Source organism: Balaenoptera ricei, chromosome 5, assembly GCF_028023285.1.
Source record: "Balaenoptera ricei isolate mBalRic1 chromosome 5, mBalRic1.hap2, whole genome shotgun sequence".
Lineage (NCBI taxonomy): Eukaryota > Metazoa > Chordata > Mammalia > Artiodactyla > Balaenopteridae > Balaenoptera > Balaenoptera ricei.
Window position 1 is genome coordinate 37,653,320 of NC_082643.1, and position 16,415 is coordinate 37,669,734.

The 16,415-nt window shown below is 39.8% G+C and overlaps 1 protein-coding gene and 1 pseudogene across 1 annotated transcript in view; one reads left to right on the top strand and one right to left on the bottom strand.

The window, feature by feature from the left end:
* The window catches only part of DCHS2 (dachsous cadherin-related 2), a 335,957-nt gene that overhangs the window by 211,812 nt on the left and 107,730 nt on the right, over window positions 1-16,415 (bottom strand). The gene's annotated exons all lie outside the window — the stretch shown is intronic.
* LOC132366716 (prothymosin alpha-like) lies at window positions 10,377-10,775 on the top strand (annotated as a pseudogene).

The following is a 16,415-nucleotide window of genomic DNA, read 5'->3' on the forward strand; positions in this document are numbered from 1 at the left end:
CTGTGCTATAGAGTAGGTCCTTGTTGTTTATCTATTTTATATATAGTAGTGTGTATATGTTAATCTCAAACTCCTAATTTATCTCTCTGCCCTCTCCCTACCCCACCTCACTATCCCCTTTGGTAACCATAAGTTTGTTTTCTATGCCTGTGAGTCTATTTCTGTGGAAAATAAATGTTACTCGACGTCTATACTTATCAGGCTATCCCCAGGATAATGTCACTCTTAGTCATTCTCATTCCAGTAAGCTCCCAAGTAGGACCCTTCCCCTCAAACTGACTGCCAGCCTCAATCACTAAAGTCATATACAGGCACGTTTCAGAACCTTGGAGATACTGGGGTTCAATTCCAGATCATGGCAATAAACTGAATATCACAATAAAGTGAGTCACACAAATTTTTTGGTTTCCCAGTGCATATAAAAGTTATGTTTACAATATACTATAGTCTTTAAGTGTGCAATAGCATTAGGCATATAAAATGTACATACCTTAATTTAACAATACTTTATTGCTAAAAAATGCTAACCATCATCTGAGCCTTCACTGAGTCATAATCTTTTTGCAATAATAACAACAAAGATTATCAGTGGATAATGATCACTGTAATGAAATATAATAATAATGAAAAGGTCTGAAATATTGTGAGAATTACCAAAATGTGACACGGAGACACAAAATAAGCAAATGCTGTGAAAAAAGGCATTGATAGACTTGCTTGACACAGGGCTGCCACAAACCTTTAATTCATAAAAAATGCAATATCTGCAAAAAGCAATAAACGTATGCCTGTAAATTTACTAGATGAAGACATTCAATTCTCCATTCCTACTCAAAGCTAAGGCCTAAGTCTAGCTTTGCATACTCAAAAACTCAACTTACTAAGGTATTCTACTTAACAGAGGTTTTTCATTATAGGTGTGCACACCTCAGAGCAGCACATTAGCAGAGGCTTTAGAAAGACTTTTTCCTTTAACCTGATCAAATTCTTAGGACCTCACTCCCACTCCAACCTCCTTCTCACTAGTTGAGGGGAAATAGGAAACAGACTTATTTTACCCTTTATCAGCAAAAGCCCTCAGTGTTTGTGGCTTTTTTTCCATGCCTCCAAATCATCATCTTAAGAGGAGATCTGGAGTTTCATGAAAGATTTCATGATATCTGTGTTCTGGGAGAACTGGAAACAGAAACTGAGCTGTAAATGATGGATTGTCATGCCTGAAAGCAATTTCCATTTTCCATTCTGGATTGATTTTAAAATATGGTATCATTCCCAGAGCTGTTAAGAATAATTCAGCTTCTACCCTCCCACCCTTCCCCTTGCTCTTAATCCTTCCCTCAAAGCAGATGGCATGCGAGATTTTAACATTAAAATCTGCCAAGAAACATGAAAAACTAGTAAACAAATCTGTAAATAGTTAGAAATATTTTATGGAAATATATTTTTTAAGCACTCTGCATTTAGGGGGGAAAGCCCATCATTTGAGACATGTCTCATGGCTGTACAATGATGTATTGGGGAGTGAGGTTGAGAACCACTGAGTCACAGTGTTGTGATGGCTAAGGACAGGAAGGCGGGCAGGAAAGTGAGAACTGGGAACAATAATAACTGTCTTGTGGAGTGCTTACTCATAAATGAACATTTTGTTTTCATTTGGAGTTCTTTATTTTCCAAGAAAATAAAAAAATCACACTAGATGGGGAAACGGGTTGAGTGTAAGATGCAAATTCAAGGCCAACAGAGGGGGTTGGAGGCAAAGGGATTCATATACCAAAGTTGAATCCATAACTAATATAGGTCTTTAGTGGCTGAGCAGTAAACAGACTAAATTCCAGCTGTGCCCAGAATGTTCTCCTGAGGTTTTTGAAGCTCTGAGTTGTTTCACAACAGTCAGGGGAACCTAGGGGTCCCCCTGGAAACAAAGGAACAGAGAGGGAATTCCAAACTGCTGTGAACAAGCTGCAAGAGACTATAAATCCACAGCACAGGGTGCTTCAGCCTGTACAAGCAACCAAGAAGAAATCACCAGGATTTTCATTTATAAAGCACAGGTAAAATTTCCCTTTAAAGTGACTAGGCTCTCAGGACTATCCCTTACCATTTGATGACAGAAGGCTCACTGCAGAACCTCCTTCAAAGGCCCTTTTTACCCAGGAAATCAGAGATTTACACTACACTCCTCAGTACCCACACTCCATGCCATGGGGGTGTTGTGTTCTATGGTAGTTATACAAGAGAGTTGAAATCGCTTGGGCATGCCACCTGAAACCCTTAGTTTCAGTATGGTCACACTTTCAAAAGAACACCAATCTATTCCAAAAGCCAAGAAGAATAACAGAGCTCTTCAGGTTTTCTTAAAGGGATGACCAGAGTCTTCACACTGCTTCCAACAGACAGAATTCCCTAAACATCCTTCTTGGACAGCTTTGCCTTCCCCCAAGTTTTATACTCAGGATAGCTACGATATCCCTCCCTCTCTCCCAGCTCTGTTGTGGTCTCATTCACGTCTTCCTCTACCTGCAGCCACCGTCATTCTCTGCCCAGACCCCAACTTGCTCCCAACTTGTGAGCTGCCGACTACATCCAGCTTCAGAAAATGAAATGGCATCCATACCCTTACCTTAAGCTTTTATCCTTCATTTTTTTAAATTACAGTAAAAGTTATATTCAGTGATATGTGTCAATCTTAAGGTATAGTTAGATGAGTTTTGGCTAATATATATGTACATACTGCATATATATTAGTATACATAGTATTTCATGGTTTACATATATATATTTAGAGTATATATATATATATATATACACGTGTGTGTGTGTCTGCATAACCAACACATGATTCAAAATACAGAATATTTAAGTCACCCCAGAAATTTTCCTCACTCCTCCACCCAGTTACTCTCCACCCCATAAGCAACAACCATTCTAATTTCTATTGCCACAGACTAATTTTATTAGCTCATTGACTTCACATAAATAAAATATCAATAATATATGTGCTATTTTGTGTCTAGTTTGACTCAACATAAGGGTTTTGAAATTCATCCATAGTGTTTCATGTTTCAACAGATCATTCTTTTATACTGCTGGATAGTGTTATATTAAATCCACATAGCACAATTCATTCCCCATAAACATGTGTGTTGTTTCCAGTTTGGGGCTACTGTGAAAGAAGCTGCTATGAACATTCTTGTACATGGCTTTTTACCCACTTTTCTTGGGTAAAAATCTAGGCATGGAATTGCGGGGTCATGGATAAGTGTATATTTAACTTCATAAGAAACTACCAAACACTTTCCCCCAAAGTATTTTCCCAGCAACACGTGAGAGTACCAGCTGCCCCACATCCTTGTCAACATTGATGAAGTCTTTTTAATTTTATCCATTCTAGTGTTTGTAAAATCTTCATTTCCTTGATGATCAATGCCGTTGAACATTTTTCCATGAATTTATTGAATATAAATACATCTTTTTTGTGAAGTGTCTGTTTAGGTATTTTGCCCATTTTATGGACTTTGATATTTTATTATTGATTATAGCAATTTGGCAAATATATTCTCCCAATATGTAGCTTACTTTTTCATTTTCTTAATGGTATCTTTTTTTTTTTTTTAAAGATTTATTGATTGATTGATTGATTGCTATGTTGGGTCTTCGTTTCTGTGCTAGGGCTTTCTCTAGCTGCGGCAAGTGGAGGCCACTCTTCATCGCGGTGCGCGGGCCTCTCACTATCGCGGCCTCTCTTGTTGCGGAGCACAGGCTCCAGACGCGCAGGCTCAGCAGTTGTGGTTCACGGGCCCAGTTGCTCCACGGCATGTGGGATCCTCCCAGACCAGGGCTCGAACCCGTGTCCCCTGCATTAGCAGGCAGAGTCTCAACCACCGCGCCACCAGGGAAGCCCCCTTAATGGTATCTTTTGATGAGCAGAACTTTTTAATTTTTATGAAGTTAAATTTTACCAGTTTGGTTTTTTTCTTTATGGTTTGGGCTTTTCTTGTCCTCTCTGAGACATCTCTTCCTACTCAAGAGTGCAAAGACATTATCCTGTGTTTTCTTCTAGAATTTTGAAAGTTTTAGCTTTTACATTTCAGTCTACAAGCAACTTCAAATTAATTTTGTGTATGGTATGAGAATATGGTCAACGTTTTGCCTATACAGATATCCAATCACTTCACAATTATTTATTGAAAAGACTTTCTTTTCACCATTGAATTGCCCTGTTATCTTTGTCAAAAATCAACAGTGAAGGTCTCTTCTTGGACTCCAATTCTGTTCCACCAATTTGTCTGTCTTTATGCCAGTACAGCACTCTCTTAATTACCATAGCTTTATACAAACTCTTGAATCAGTTAGGGTAAGTCTCTCAACTTTTTTTTGAAAAATGTTTGGCTATTCCAGATCCTTTGTATTACAATACAGATTTTACAATCAACTTGCAACTATTATCAAATAAGTCTGTTGGAATGTTTATTGGGGCTAAGATAAAGCTATAGATCAATTTGAGAAGAAGTTTTATCTTAAAAGTATTAAGTATACCAGTCTATGAACATTATATGTCTTTCTATTGATTTACATCATCTTTGTTTTCTCTCAACAAAGTTTTGTAATTTTCACTGTACAGGTCCTACACATCTTTTATTAAATTTATTCCTAAGTATCTTCTTTTTGATATGATTTAAAAATTATATTTTTAAAAATTTCATTTACTACTCTTTGCTGCAAATATGTAGAAAAACAATTGCTTTTTGTATATTTACCTTATATCCTAATATTTTGCTAAAATCACTTACTAGTAAACTTTTATAGATTTCTTAGGGTCTTCTACATAAACATCTATGAATAAGACTTTTTACCTCATCCTGTCCAATCTTTTTTTATTTATTTTTCTTGCCTTATTGTTCCAGTAAGGACCTTCATAGCACAGTATCAAATAGAAGTGGTGAAAATAAGCATTCTTGCCTCTTTTGTGATCTTAGGGGGAAATCATTGTCTCTCATCATTATGTATGAAGTTAGCTGTAACTTTCTCATTGATGCCCTTTATCAAGTCCCATTTCCAGATTGTTGACAGCAGTTTTTTATAACCTTGAATAAGTGCTGAATTTTGTCAAACATGTTTTCTCTGTTTACTGAGATAATAAAGTTTTCATTTTTTTCTGTTAATGTGGCTAATTACATAGATTTTCAAATGTTGAACAACCTTGTATTCCTGGAATGAGCCCCACTTGGCTTTATTATCCTTTTCATACATCATTGGATTTCTCTAATATATTGTTGAAGATTTTTGTGTCTATGTTTATGGAAGATACTGGTTGTAATTTCATTTATTGATAATGTCTTGATCAGATTTTAATGTCAGAATTATCGTGGGCTCATAACATGAGTTGGAAAACATTCCCTCACCCTCTGTTTTTTGGGTTTATGTGAGATTGGTATTAATTCTTTCTCAAATGTCTGATAGAATTCACCCATAATACCATCTGAGCCTGGAGATTTTTTTTTGAGGAAGAGGGGTGGATAGTTATTATAAATTCTATTTCTTAATTAGATATAGAGCTACGGAGGTTGTTCTTTTCTTTTTGTGACAGTTTTGTAAAGTTGGTTATTTGTCCATTTCATAGAGGTTATTGAATTTATGGACATGAAGTTTTGCATAGTATCTTTTTAACATTTGTAGGGTCTGTAATAATATCCTTATTTTCATTCCTATTATTGATAATTCTTTTTTTCTTGATTACTCTTGCTAGGGGATAATTTTTATTAATCTTTTCAATTCTTTCATTTGGTAATTTTCTCTAATATTTATGTTCTACTTTATGAAATTCTGCTTTTCTCTTTATATTGTAACTCCCTTCTTCTATGTACTACTTTGCTCTATCTTATACCTTTCTTCTTTAATAGTTATGGAAACATTTCCCTCTAATAACTGCTTTAACTGCACCCCACAAATTTTAATGTTGTATTTTTATCATCATTCAGTTCAAAATATTTTCTAATTTTTTTCAATTTCTTCATTGATTTATGGATTATTTAGAAGAGTGTTACTTAATTTCAAATATTTGGGGTTTTTTTTCCCTAGAAATACTTTTGTTATTGATTTCTTTTTTTTAAAGATTTATTTATTATTTATTTATTTATTTTTGGCTATGTTGGGTCTTAGCTGCAGCACGCAGGATCTTCGTTGAGGCATGAGGGATCTTTTGTTGCAGTGCACGGGCTTTTCTCTAGTTGTGGCATGTGGGTTTTCTCTTCTCTAGTTGTGGCGCACAGGCTCCAGAGTGTGTGGGCTCTGTAGCTTGAGGCACGCGGACTCTCTAGCTGAGGTGCGCGGATTCAGTAGTTTGGGCGTGCAGGCTTAGTTGCCCTGCGGCATGTGGGATCTTAGTTCCCTGACCAGGGATCAAACCCACGTCCCCTGCATCGTAAGGCAGATTCTTTACCACTGGACCACCAGGGAAGTCCCTGATTTCTAACTTAATTTCACTGTGGTCAGAGAACATATAGTCTCTATGCTTTCAATCTTCTAATTGTGTTGAGATTTATTTATGACCCAGTATTCAATCTATGATGTTAAACACTCCAAGTGTACTTGAAAACAATGTATGTTCTGCAATTGCTAGATAAAGGGTCTATAAATGCCAGCTATGTCCAGTGGAGGAGAGTTGTTTAAACTTATGTGCTCTTTTTTTTTTTTTTTTTCTGCTTGGTCCATCAATTACTAAGAAGTGCTGTTAAAATCTCTGACTTACCTATTTTACTATTTCTTCATTTAGTTCTGTCAGATTTTGCCTCAGGTATTTTGAAACTCTGTTACTAGATACATGCACATTTAGGATGATTATGTCTTCATGCTTAACTGTCCTTTTATCATCATGAAATGTCCTCCTTGATCTGCGACAGTTTTTGTTTACTTCATCTGAAAAGACAAAGTCACACCAGCTTTCTTATGCTTATTATCTGTAGAGTTTACCTGTCGTTCCCTGGTGTATAATGTGTTTCCCCCTCCCTCCTCTGGCCACTTTCATGACTTTCTCCTTATCTTTAGTTTCTAGCAGTTTGATGATGATATATCTAAGCATATATCTCTTTTTATTTACCCTGCTTGGGATTTGCTGATATTCTTAGATATGCACAATGATGTTTGTCTCCAAAACTGGGGACTTTTTAGCCCTATGTCTTCAAATATATATATTTTTGTGTTGCCCCATTCACTCTCTTCTCCCTCAGGAACTCCAATTATGTGTATGATAGATTATATTGTCCCAGAGGTCTCTAGGCTCTGTTCATTTTTTAAAAATCTTTTTTCTTTCTATTCATCAGAATGAACTTTTTACTTAAGATATTGTTTCAGATATTGTTTTTCACTTCTAGAGTTTCCATGTAGATCATGTTTATAGCTTCTATTTTTATTTTTGCTGACATTCCCACATGTTCCATCATTAAGACCAACCCTTCCTTTAAGTCCTTAAACATAGTTATAATAGTTTCTTTAGTACTTATCTGCTAAATCTAACCTCTGGGTCATCTTGGGTCCATTTCTCTGGGTCATATTTTCTGGCCCTTCAGGTGTTTGGCAAGTTTTATTATATTGTACACTGGGAATTATATATGACACATTGTAAAGAGCCTGAATTATGTTGTCTTCCTTTAAAGAGTTGGCATGTGTTCTTAGGGTATGGTCCTTTCTTGAGGGAATGGTTCTTATTCCTAGGATGTGGACTCTCTGTGATCTCAAGTGAATGTCCATGTTGTTCAGTGGGGTTTCCCCACCTCTGCGGTGGAACTCCCTCCAGCATCTCCTGGCACTAGGCAAACTCAGGTTTCTCATCGTGGGCTTTCCTCTCCCCAGTTACACCTCACAGGAGGTGTATGTGCACAGCCCAGGCCTGGGCCACAGACCTCGGATAAACACCCACACAGATTTTGGGGTCCCCTCTGAGCAACTTCCTCTTCTCCAGCCCCTCTATCCACAAAGTTCAGCAGCGCCAAACCCCAATTCCTGCCTCTCAGCTCAGCAAGACCACTGTTTTCTCAGGCTCCCCCTCACTTCTCCACAGTCAGGAAGGATCCCTGAACCCAAGAGCCAGGGCAAACAAGGGCTCCTGTCCTGTGCTTCTCTGCTCTGCCTGTTGTCTAACACCTGCAAACAGCTGCCTCATCTATTCTGTCTGTTCCATAGCTGTTTATGGTGGGAGGATTACTCTGTTGTGGTCGGAAGTGCAAATGATAGCCCTCAGTGTTTTTCTTGTGAGAACCAGCCCGGCCCAGGAATGTTAATGACTAAATGCCTTCATCTCATTACATCTTACTCCAAGAAGACTTTTTAGAGTCCTGACAAATCTGCTACATTGTCTTCTCTCTGAGGAGTTCTGTGTTACACTTACTTGTGGCCAGGGAATCTCTTCTGACTTTCCAGAGAGATCCCACCTTCCTTCTTTCTTTTGCTCTTGTGTTTGGGCACCAACACCAGTTTCCCAACTGCACATGACTGCACATGCCGAAGTTCCTCCTAACACCCTCTGGAGCTGAGGGATCCGTGGCTGTCTTGGAAAGGAAGCAGTCAGCATCAGATTCCATTCTTCCTCTCCTCTAGGGTCTGCATCTCTCACAAGAGAAGAAAGATGCCAGGTCCACCTAGTCCTTTCCCTTGTGAATGCAGCTGGACACCAAACTCTGCCAGAAGAGTGGAGGTGCCCACTCCACAGTCCTAGGCAGTTCTGAGACTGTCCAACACATACTGGGGTCTTGGATGAGCCAGAGAACAAGTGGTCACAGAAGTCCCCTTTATGAAAATAAGGGGAGGACAGAATACACACTAAACTGCCCAAATTCTGGGCCTGAGGGGCTTTTGCTTAGAATCAAGAGTTCTTTACCTCCTTCCCCACTATGGGAACTTTCTCACTTATTACAGATCTGACTTTAGGAAGCTGAGTCATATCTACCTTAATTTCTGGTTCAAAAAGGATCTCATATCTGGTCTCTGTTAATCTGATTCAAGAAGGCTACTGAGTTTTCCTCCTTTTTTTTTTTACTGTCAACCCCAATCTGCTTCACCGAGAGCAAAAACTCAGGCCTCACAGGTGTGTGGAGAAGCAGAGGTTATGCAGTAAGTGAACTACGACTGCCTCTAGCATGGACCTAGTGCAAGCAGACACTCCAAACTGAATACACACAGAAAACCTCTCTCTCTTTCTTGTTGACAAGCAGCTAAAAAAAGTCCAGTGGGGAGGGGGAACTGGATGAAGGCAGTCAAAAAGTACAAACTTCCAGTTATAAGATACATCAGTACTAGGGATGTACAAAATAATAAATATAATTACCACTGCTGAATGCTACATGTAAAAGTTGTTAAGAGAACAAATCCTGAGTTCTCATTACAAGAAAAAAAAATTTTTCTATTTCTTTAATTTTATACCTATGTGAGATGATGGATGCTCACTAAATGTACTGTGAGAATCACTTCACGATGTATGTAAATCAGATCAAGATGCTGTACACCTCAAGCTTATACAGTGCTGTGCGTCAATTATATCTCAATAAAACTGGAAGAAAAAAAAAGTCTCAGGAGTGCTCTGTCCTTCCACATGCTTGTTTTAAAACAGAAACACAGTCCACCCCAGCAGAGAGGTCCTGGTAGCTTTGGTCGGAGGCTAAGAGCACAGACACGGACAGTCTCCTTCTATGTCCGTGAGATCCTCCGCACAAACTGAGTCTCTCTCCCATGGTCTTTTGTGCATGCTTCCTTTCTCTGGGGTCTGGAAGAAAGCTGGCTGTACCAGTGCTTGCAAAGGCTGCCTAATTGCAAGCTCCACAGGAGAGGCCCTAGAAGAACCACTTTCTGTTGCTGGTACAGGGCAAAAGCCTGTCTCCAAGCATCCCCATGACCACATCCTGCATTTTCTCCTTCCTCTGGACCCCGTCACTCCTCCATCTCCTTCCAAAAGCTAGTTTCTGAAACTGGACCCTGCCTGCTGCTCCTCCCTCCTACCCCCAGTACAGTCCATCTCTCACCCTCAGACCACCCCTGTCACAGGCAGGACCTCTGGGGTCTGCTCAACAGTATCTCTCACTCCATATGGATTTGATCTGGAATTAATCTTGGCAAGCAAGTTGAAGGATGAGAAAGTTAACACTCATATAACCTTAAGAGTAACTTCTCAAATACCTAGATTGCAGGATTTTAGCGGTAAAAATGCAAATTTAAAACACTCCTTTAATGTGTGAAACACATTCTTTAAAACCACATTAATAATATCTCACTTGGACTGGCTGCTCTGAAAAGCCATCTTTGCATTGTTCCCTTGTCCGGCTCCCCACGTGCCTCCGCCGCCTCCACCGCGGACTCTGGCATCTTGATCGCCAGAGTCGTCGAACTCCTGCTTTCTTTTTGATCCGCTGCGTCGGATCACCGGCGGGCCCCATCATGTCAGACGCGGCCGTGGACCCCAGCTCCGAAATCACCACCAAGGACTTAAAAGAGAAGGAAGTTGTGGAGGAGGCGGAGAGTGGAAGATAGGCACCTGCTCATGGAAATGCTAACGAGGCAAATGGAGAGCAGGAGGCCGACACTGAGGTAGATGAAGAAGAGGAGGAAGGGGGGAGGAGGAGGAGGAGGAGGAAGGTGATGGTGAGGAAGAGGATGGAGATGAAGATGATGACACTGAGGCAGCTCCAGACAAGCGGGCAGCTGAATATGATGAGAATGACGATGTTGACACCGAGAAGCGGAAGACCGATAAGGAGGACTGGACAGCAAAAAAGGAAAAGTTAAACTAAGGCCACCGTGACCTATTCACCCTCCACTTCCCGTCTCAGAATCTAAACGTGGTCACCTTCGAGTAGAGAGTCCCGCCTGCCCGCCCGCCCACTTAGGGCAGCGCCACACGCGCTCTCCACCACCCAACCAAAACCACAACGCGAATTTGCAACAGGGGAAAAAAAAGAACCAAAACTTCCAAGGCCCTGCTTTTTTTCTTAAAGTACTTTAAAAAGGAAAATTTGTTTGTATTTTTTATTTACATTTTATATTTTTGTACATATTGTTAGGGGGTCAGCCATTTTTAATGATCTCGATGACCAAACCAGTCTTCGGAGCATTCTCTGTCCTACTTCTGACTTTACTTGTGGTGTGACCATGTTCATTATAATCTCAAAGGAGAAAAAAAAACTTGTAAAAAAAGCAAAAACAACAACAACAAAACAATCTTATTCCGAGCATTCCCATAACACTTTTTGTGTATATACTTAGCTGTACCATAAGTAGTTGATTTGTATGAGAAGGTTAAAAAAGCCAAAGATAAAAGGTTTCTTTTTTTTCTTTTTTTGCCTATGAAGTTGCTGTTTATTTATTTATTTTTTTGGCCTGTTTGATGTATGTGTGAAACAATGTTGTCCAACAATAAACCAGAATTATATTTTGCTGAGTTGTTCTAACAAAATAATAATAATAATAATAATAATAATATCTCATTTGCAACCCAATGATTACTCCAGTTTAAATATTACTACGGTGCCTGAGCTATGTTTAATGAACAAATTTAATAAGACTAGCACTAAAACTCTATCCAGGTTTCTTGAGGAAAAACTTCCATAGGAGACCAATTTACAATTCATATATGTTGGGCAGGGAAAATGCAATATACTGGCCTTTCCTAATATATAGGCCATCACCACTTTTGTACACAACTTCATTTCTTTAAACGAGCCTAAGGTTAAAAAGAGAAGACTTAAGAGTTATAAGGAAAATTCAGTTTCTAAAGAGTTGTTTTTAAAAGCACAAAATAGCTCATTATGAATCATGGAGCTCTCCTTTTCCAAATGAATTCTGTCTTGTCAACACTGGAAGTGAAGAGAAACCGCAGCAAGCCTCTAAAGGAACATCTCTCTGAGTACAGAGAAGGAAGTCAGCTCCCTTCCCTCCGCTGGAAAGAAACCATGCTCCACCCTCCTTAGATCTCAGCCTGCTCTGGAGCGGAGCCTGGGGGTGCTTCCCTCCCCAGGCCTGCTGCCTCTTGCAGCTCCCTGCCTTCGCGTCGCTGCATGAAGTTTCCACCTGCCTGGCTGCCTGTGAATTGAGATCTGGAATCCCAGAAAGGGGGGAAGCAGGGGCAATGCTGCCACGGAGAGGAAGGAACTCACTTGGGGCCCAAATTCAATCTGTATGGGTCTGTCAATGAAAAGAGCTTCCTCTTACACTAGTTAAATTTAAAATCTTAGGCACACTTGATATGCACTAGGTTGTCAGTCAATTTAATATTTCAGCAAATGGATGCTTCTTTTAAAACAGTCCAGCACACCTTTGTAGGGCCAAAATGTGGAAGATCATTTCAATAATCCCTTCTCCTAAATCTTTAATGCATTCCTCATAAGACAAACCAAAGTCCTCTGAAAATAAGGACAGTGTCTGGTATATAAAAATGTTCAATACATGTTAGCTATTACTATTAGGAACCTGCTGAATCACTGGAACCATCTGGAATGATAAAATTGAAACTGAGCTTCCTGAGTAAGAACACGGTCTTGTTCAATACAGGGCCTTATTACAACTGTGTATAAACTGTAGATGCTCAATAAATGCTTGTCAAAAGGCACACAGGTAAGGAGGAAGGGGGAAGGGAAAGGGAAAGGAAGAGAGGGAGGGAGAAAGGCAGCAAGCTAGTACCTACCAATGCGATTTCTACACTGAGTGGAAGTTGAGAAGGAAGTAGGTTTATTTTAAGTACAAGTCTATGAGTCTAAAAGGATTGTAGAATCATCCAATCACTTTAGCCAAATTGTTCCTAAAACATGTCTTATCTCTGCACTTTGGCCCATGACGTTTTATAGTCCTGGAATGTTCACTTCTTCTTTCCCAACAATGAACACTCTACTCATTCCTTAAGCTCAAATGCAATTACCCTCACTCCATGCAGTGTTTCATCTTCCAAAGTAGAAGCAATCCCTTCCTCTTCTCAAATATAAGTGTTATAGTGTATAAGACTTTTATTACCAATAACCAGTTTTATGTTGCTAGTTATGTTTTCATAAACTTACTTTGGATCATTTCAAATAAACTGTAAGTGTCTTTGAGGCAGAATCAATATGACATTTGAGATCACCAACCATTGTATATAATGTTCCATTTCCCTCTGGCTCTGGATGTCTTCCCTGATCCTCGAGACCCACACTGGCCACGTTTTTCCCCCCTGCTCTGTTCCCTGGAAGGCTGACCTGTATGGACTACATCATCCAGTTCCCTCGCCACGTGACTTCCAGTGGGTTAGGCCAGTGGGGAGCCCGTGAGGTGGACAACTTACTTCCTCAGTTCCATCCCCAGAGAGACCTAAGGGCTGGCTGAGGCCCACACTGAAGGTCAGAGCCTCTGTACAGCGGCCCTCTCCACCTGGTCCTCTCCATCCTTCAGGGAACTGGGTCCTCCAATTCAGGGTTTGCCTCTGTTCCCAGCCTTAAAGCACTGTATTAATTTCTGAGGTTTCCTTACTCATCTCCTGCCCATATCTTTATAAATAGAACTTTTATTAAACTTTTCTCAGTTATAATTTTAGTACACTTCTGTTTCTTGCTGAGACCCTGATAAATACTTCTGCTTTATTTTTCTTTTCCACACTTAATATCTGAAGTAATCTTATTAATTTGTTTATTTACTGAGTTTTGTACTCTTCCCCCCACCAAAAAAATAAGAATAAGCTCCATTGTCTTGTTCAAAATTATTACCCTCAGCTTCTAGAACAGTGCCAGACAGAAAGGAGGCAGTCAATGAATATTTGTTGAATAAATAAACTATATATATATTCCAATTCAGAGTAACATTGCTACGTGTTTAAGAGATGATTCCAAAGCACTGTCAGTTATTAAATCATTTTTTCAAAGTTTAGAACAAAGTGTTAACTCAGCCTGAATACAGCATTTCTTTAAACCCAATAAAAATACAAAATGCTTAACCCCGTACATTATTTTCCTGGAGTTGAGCTTCTAACATTAGCAGAAGCAAAGCAAAAAAATCCCAGAGAGTGTAATACAGAATGAAGACAAAAAGGCATCCCTAAACAACCTTTTCTTGCCAAGGGAAATATGATACCTGCCAAAAAATTAGGCAGTAATTCAAGAAGTATCTCTGATATCACTGTACACTTGTTTCCCTACTCAAAACAAAAATTTATCACCAACTGTCATTGGACTGCCATCCAAACACAATCTCCCCATTTCCTGCCTAAAACTGTGCTTTGAAAGTACTAGGACATTAATACTTATCAAGATGGGGGATAGGCCTTTTCTTACATAAATGCTTAAAAATTAATTTAGGTATTCAAGATAGAGAAGTGAAGGGAAGTGAGACCCCACTCACCTCTTTCCTGAATGAGATATGATGGATGATGGGGAAAAGCAAGAGTGGATGGACAAAAGAGGGTGGTTTAGAAAGATCTGAACCTGCCACAGCGGTCACACCATTGGGAAGGCAGCAGTTCTGCAGTGGGAGCCCTTTCCCAACAGCTGCCAACAGAGTGAGGCTGGGTCCACAGTTCCCACATGAGCTCATGTGGGTGTGGCAAAATGCTTGTCCCCTGTGCTTTGTCTCCAACAAGCTTTAGCAGCTGTTCAGTTGCCTAACAAATGGCTATTTTCTTTCACTAAATGCCTTATCACTGAATTATCCTAGTGAGAACCGTGAGGTCCTAATGAAGCCATATTATCTGCAAATTAGTAGATGAGGAAACTAAGCATAAAGATAAACAGTATTTTCAGGAATTCACTATTAATTTGAGGGTATTTTCTATCATTTAGCAGGATTTATTTCTAATCTTTTCTCTTAAATACTGATGACACATTTCATAAGTTGTTCTGATATATGCATAGATTTCATTGCATATACATTTGATTGCAGCCCATGACCCATTTGTAACAGAACTTCCTAACTTCTTCCTCATTTTCAATATCCTCAGGTTTCTCAGAGACCCAGCCTCTCCCACTTCCCAAGGGTTCCTGACCTCTGGGGGTGTCACCACATTATCACTTGGAGGCATTCCCCCTCCCAGATCTACCCTTGATTGGGGCATGCGCCAGAATCCCTCCTTGCTCAGAGAAGCAAGCAGAGGCAGCATGAGATTACTCAGGTATTTATCACTTACTCCTGTACTGAGGGAAAGCCAGAAAGTCAGTGCTTTTAGCTAAAGATTCTCAAGTCATTCTGACCCTGGATATTGGGTGCTGAGCTCCAGGCCCTGCACTACAGAAAGGAGAGCCAGTCAGGAGCTGAGGGAGGCTGTGAGGGAGGCTGTGACTATGAGACCAGATCAGATTCAGACCCAGGTGCACTCCTGTCCAGCAGGGGTCTCCCAGCCACACAGATGTACTCCAAGATTTGGCCAAGAGGACAGATGGAATTGTGGGAAAAAAACATACATTTATTTTAATAATTTTTTGACCTCTTCCATTTTTTATTTCGATATCTAAACACTTTATCTTATATATATTTTATATTTTATGTATTTATTTATAATTTATTTATAAATTATAAATAATAAAGTTGTTATTTATCAATTTAAATTTTTTATAATTTATTTATAAATATTTATATAATATATATATTTCTGGTTTTATATAGATTTGTTTATAATTCCATATGTTTTTACATAATTATATACTTATATACATAATTATATATATATACATAATTCTTATATATAGTTTATAAGGAAATAAATGTATGTTGGAGACGAGTACTCAACAATTTTTGTTCACAGGTATATTTAATCAAAAATGTTGGAAGGCTGATGCTGCAGAAATGAGATGCAAGCAGAAGGACAAGCAGGAAGGGGGTGCTCACTAAGACAGTCAGGACTAGCTAAGTGGGGTTTGGGGAACACCCACAGGACACAGGAGGAGAAGGGATCCGGAGACCTGGAGCCTGGAAGGAGGGTCCACACTGCAAACACGGAGGACTGTGACCACGGGGAGGAGGCAGTGTCACTGCCTGCTGCCGGGTTTTCTATATCCCGCTGGGATAAGAAGTCAGAGGGTCAGGGCTGCCCTCCCAGTTCCGCACGTGGTCGTGAGCAGCTGGCTGGCCAGGGAGGCTGTGTTCACCCAGCATCTTCTGTTTTCCTTCAGGCCTCTGGTGCTGTTCCCCACCCATGAGGAAATAGTCTCCCTTCCGATTTTGTCCTCACACTGAGTCCTCTTACTATTGTTCCCCGTTCCTGCCATCTGATCCTCGAATTCCTCCTTGTTCCCAGCTCTAGAGACTACGTCTCTGACATCTCCAGACAGACGCTGATTGAAGGCTCTGCGCGTCCCATGCTCTCAGATCACACGGTAGCTCCACCCACTTCCAGAACAACCAACTTACCACACAGGGGAACTGGGGAAAATCAAACTTAATAAACGTTTATAAATCTGACCAGTGTTCCCATGTGTAAC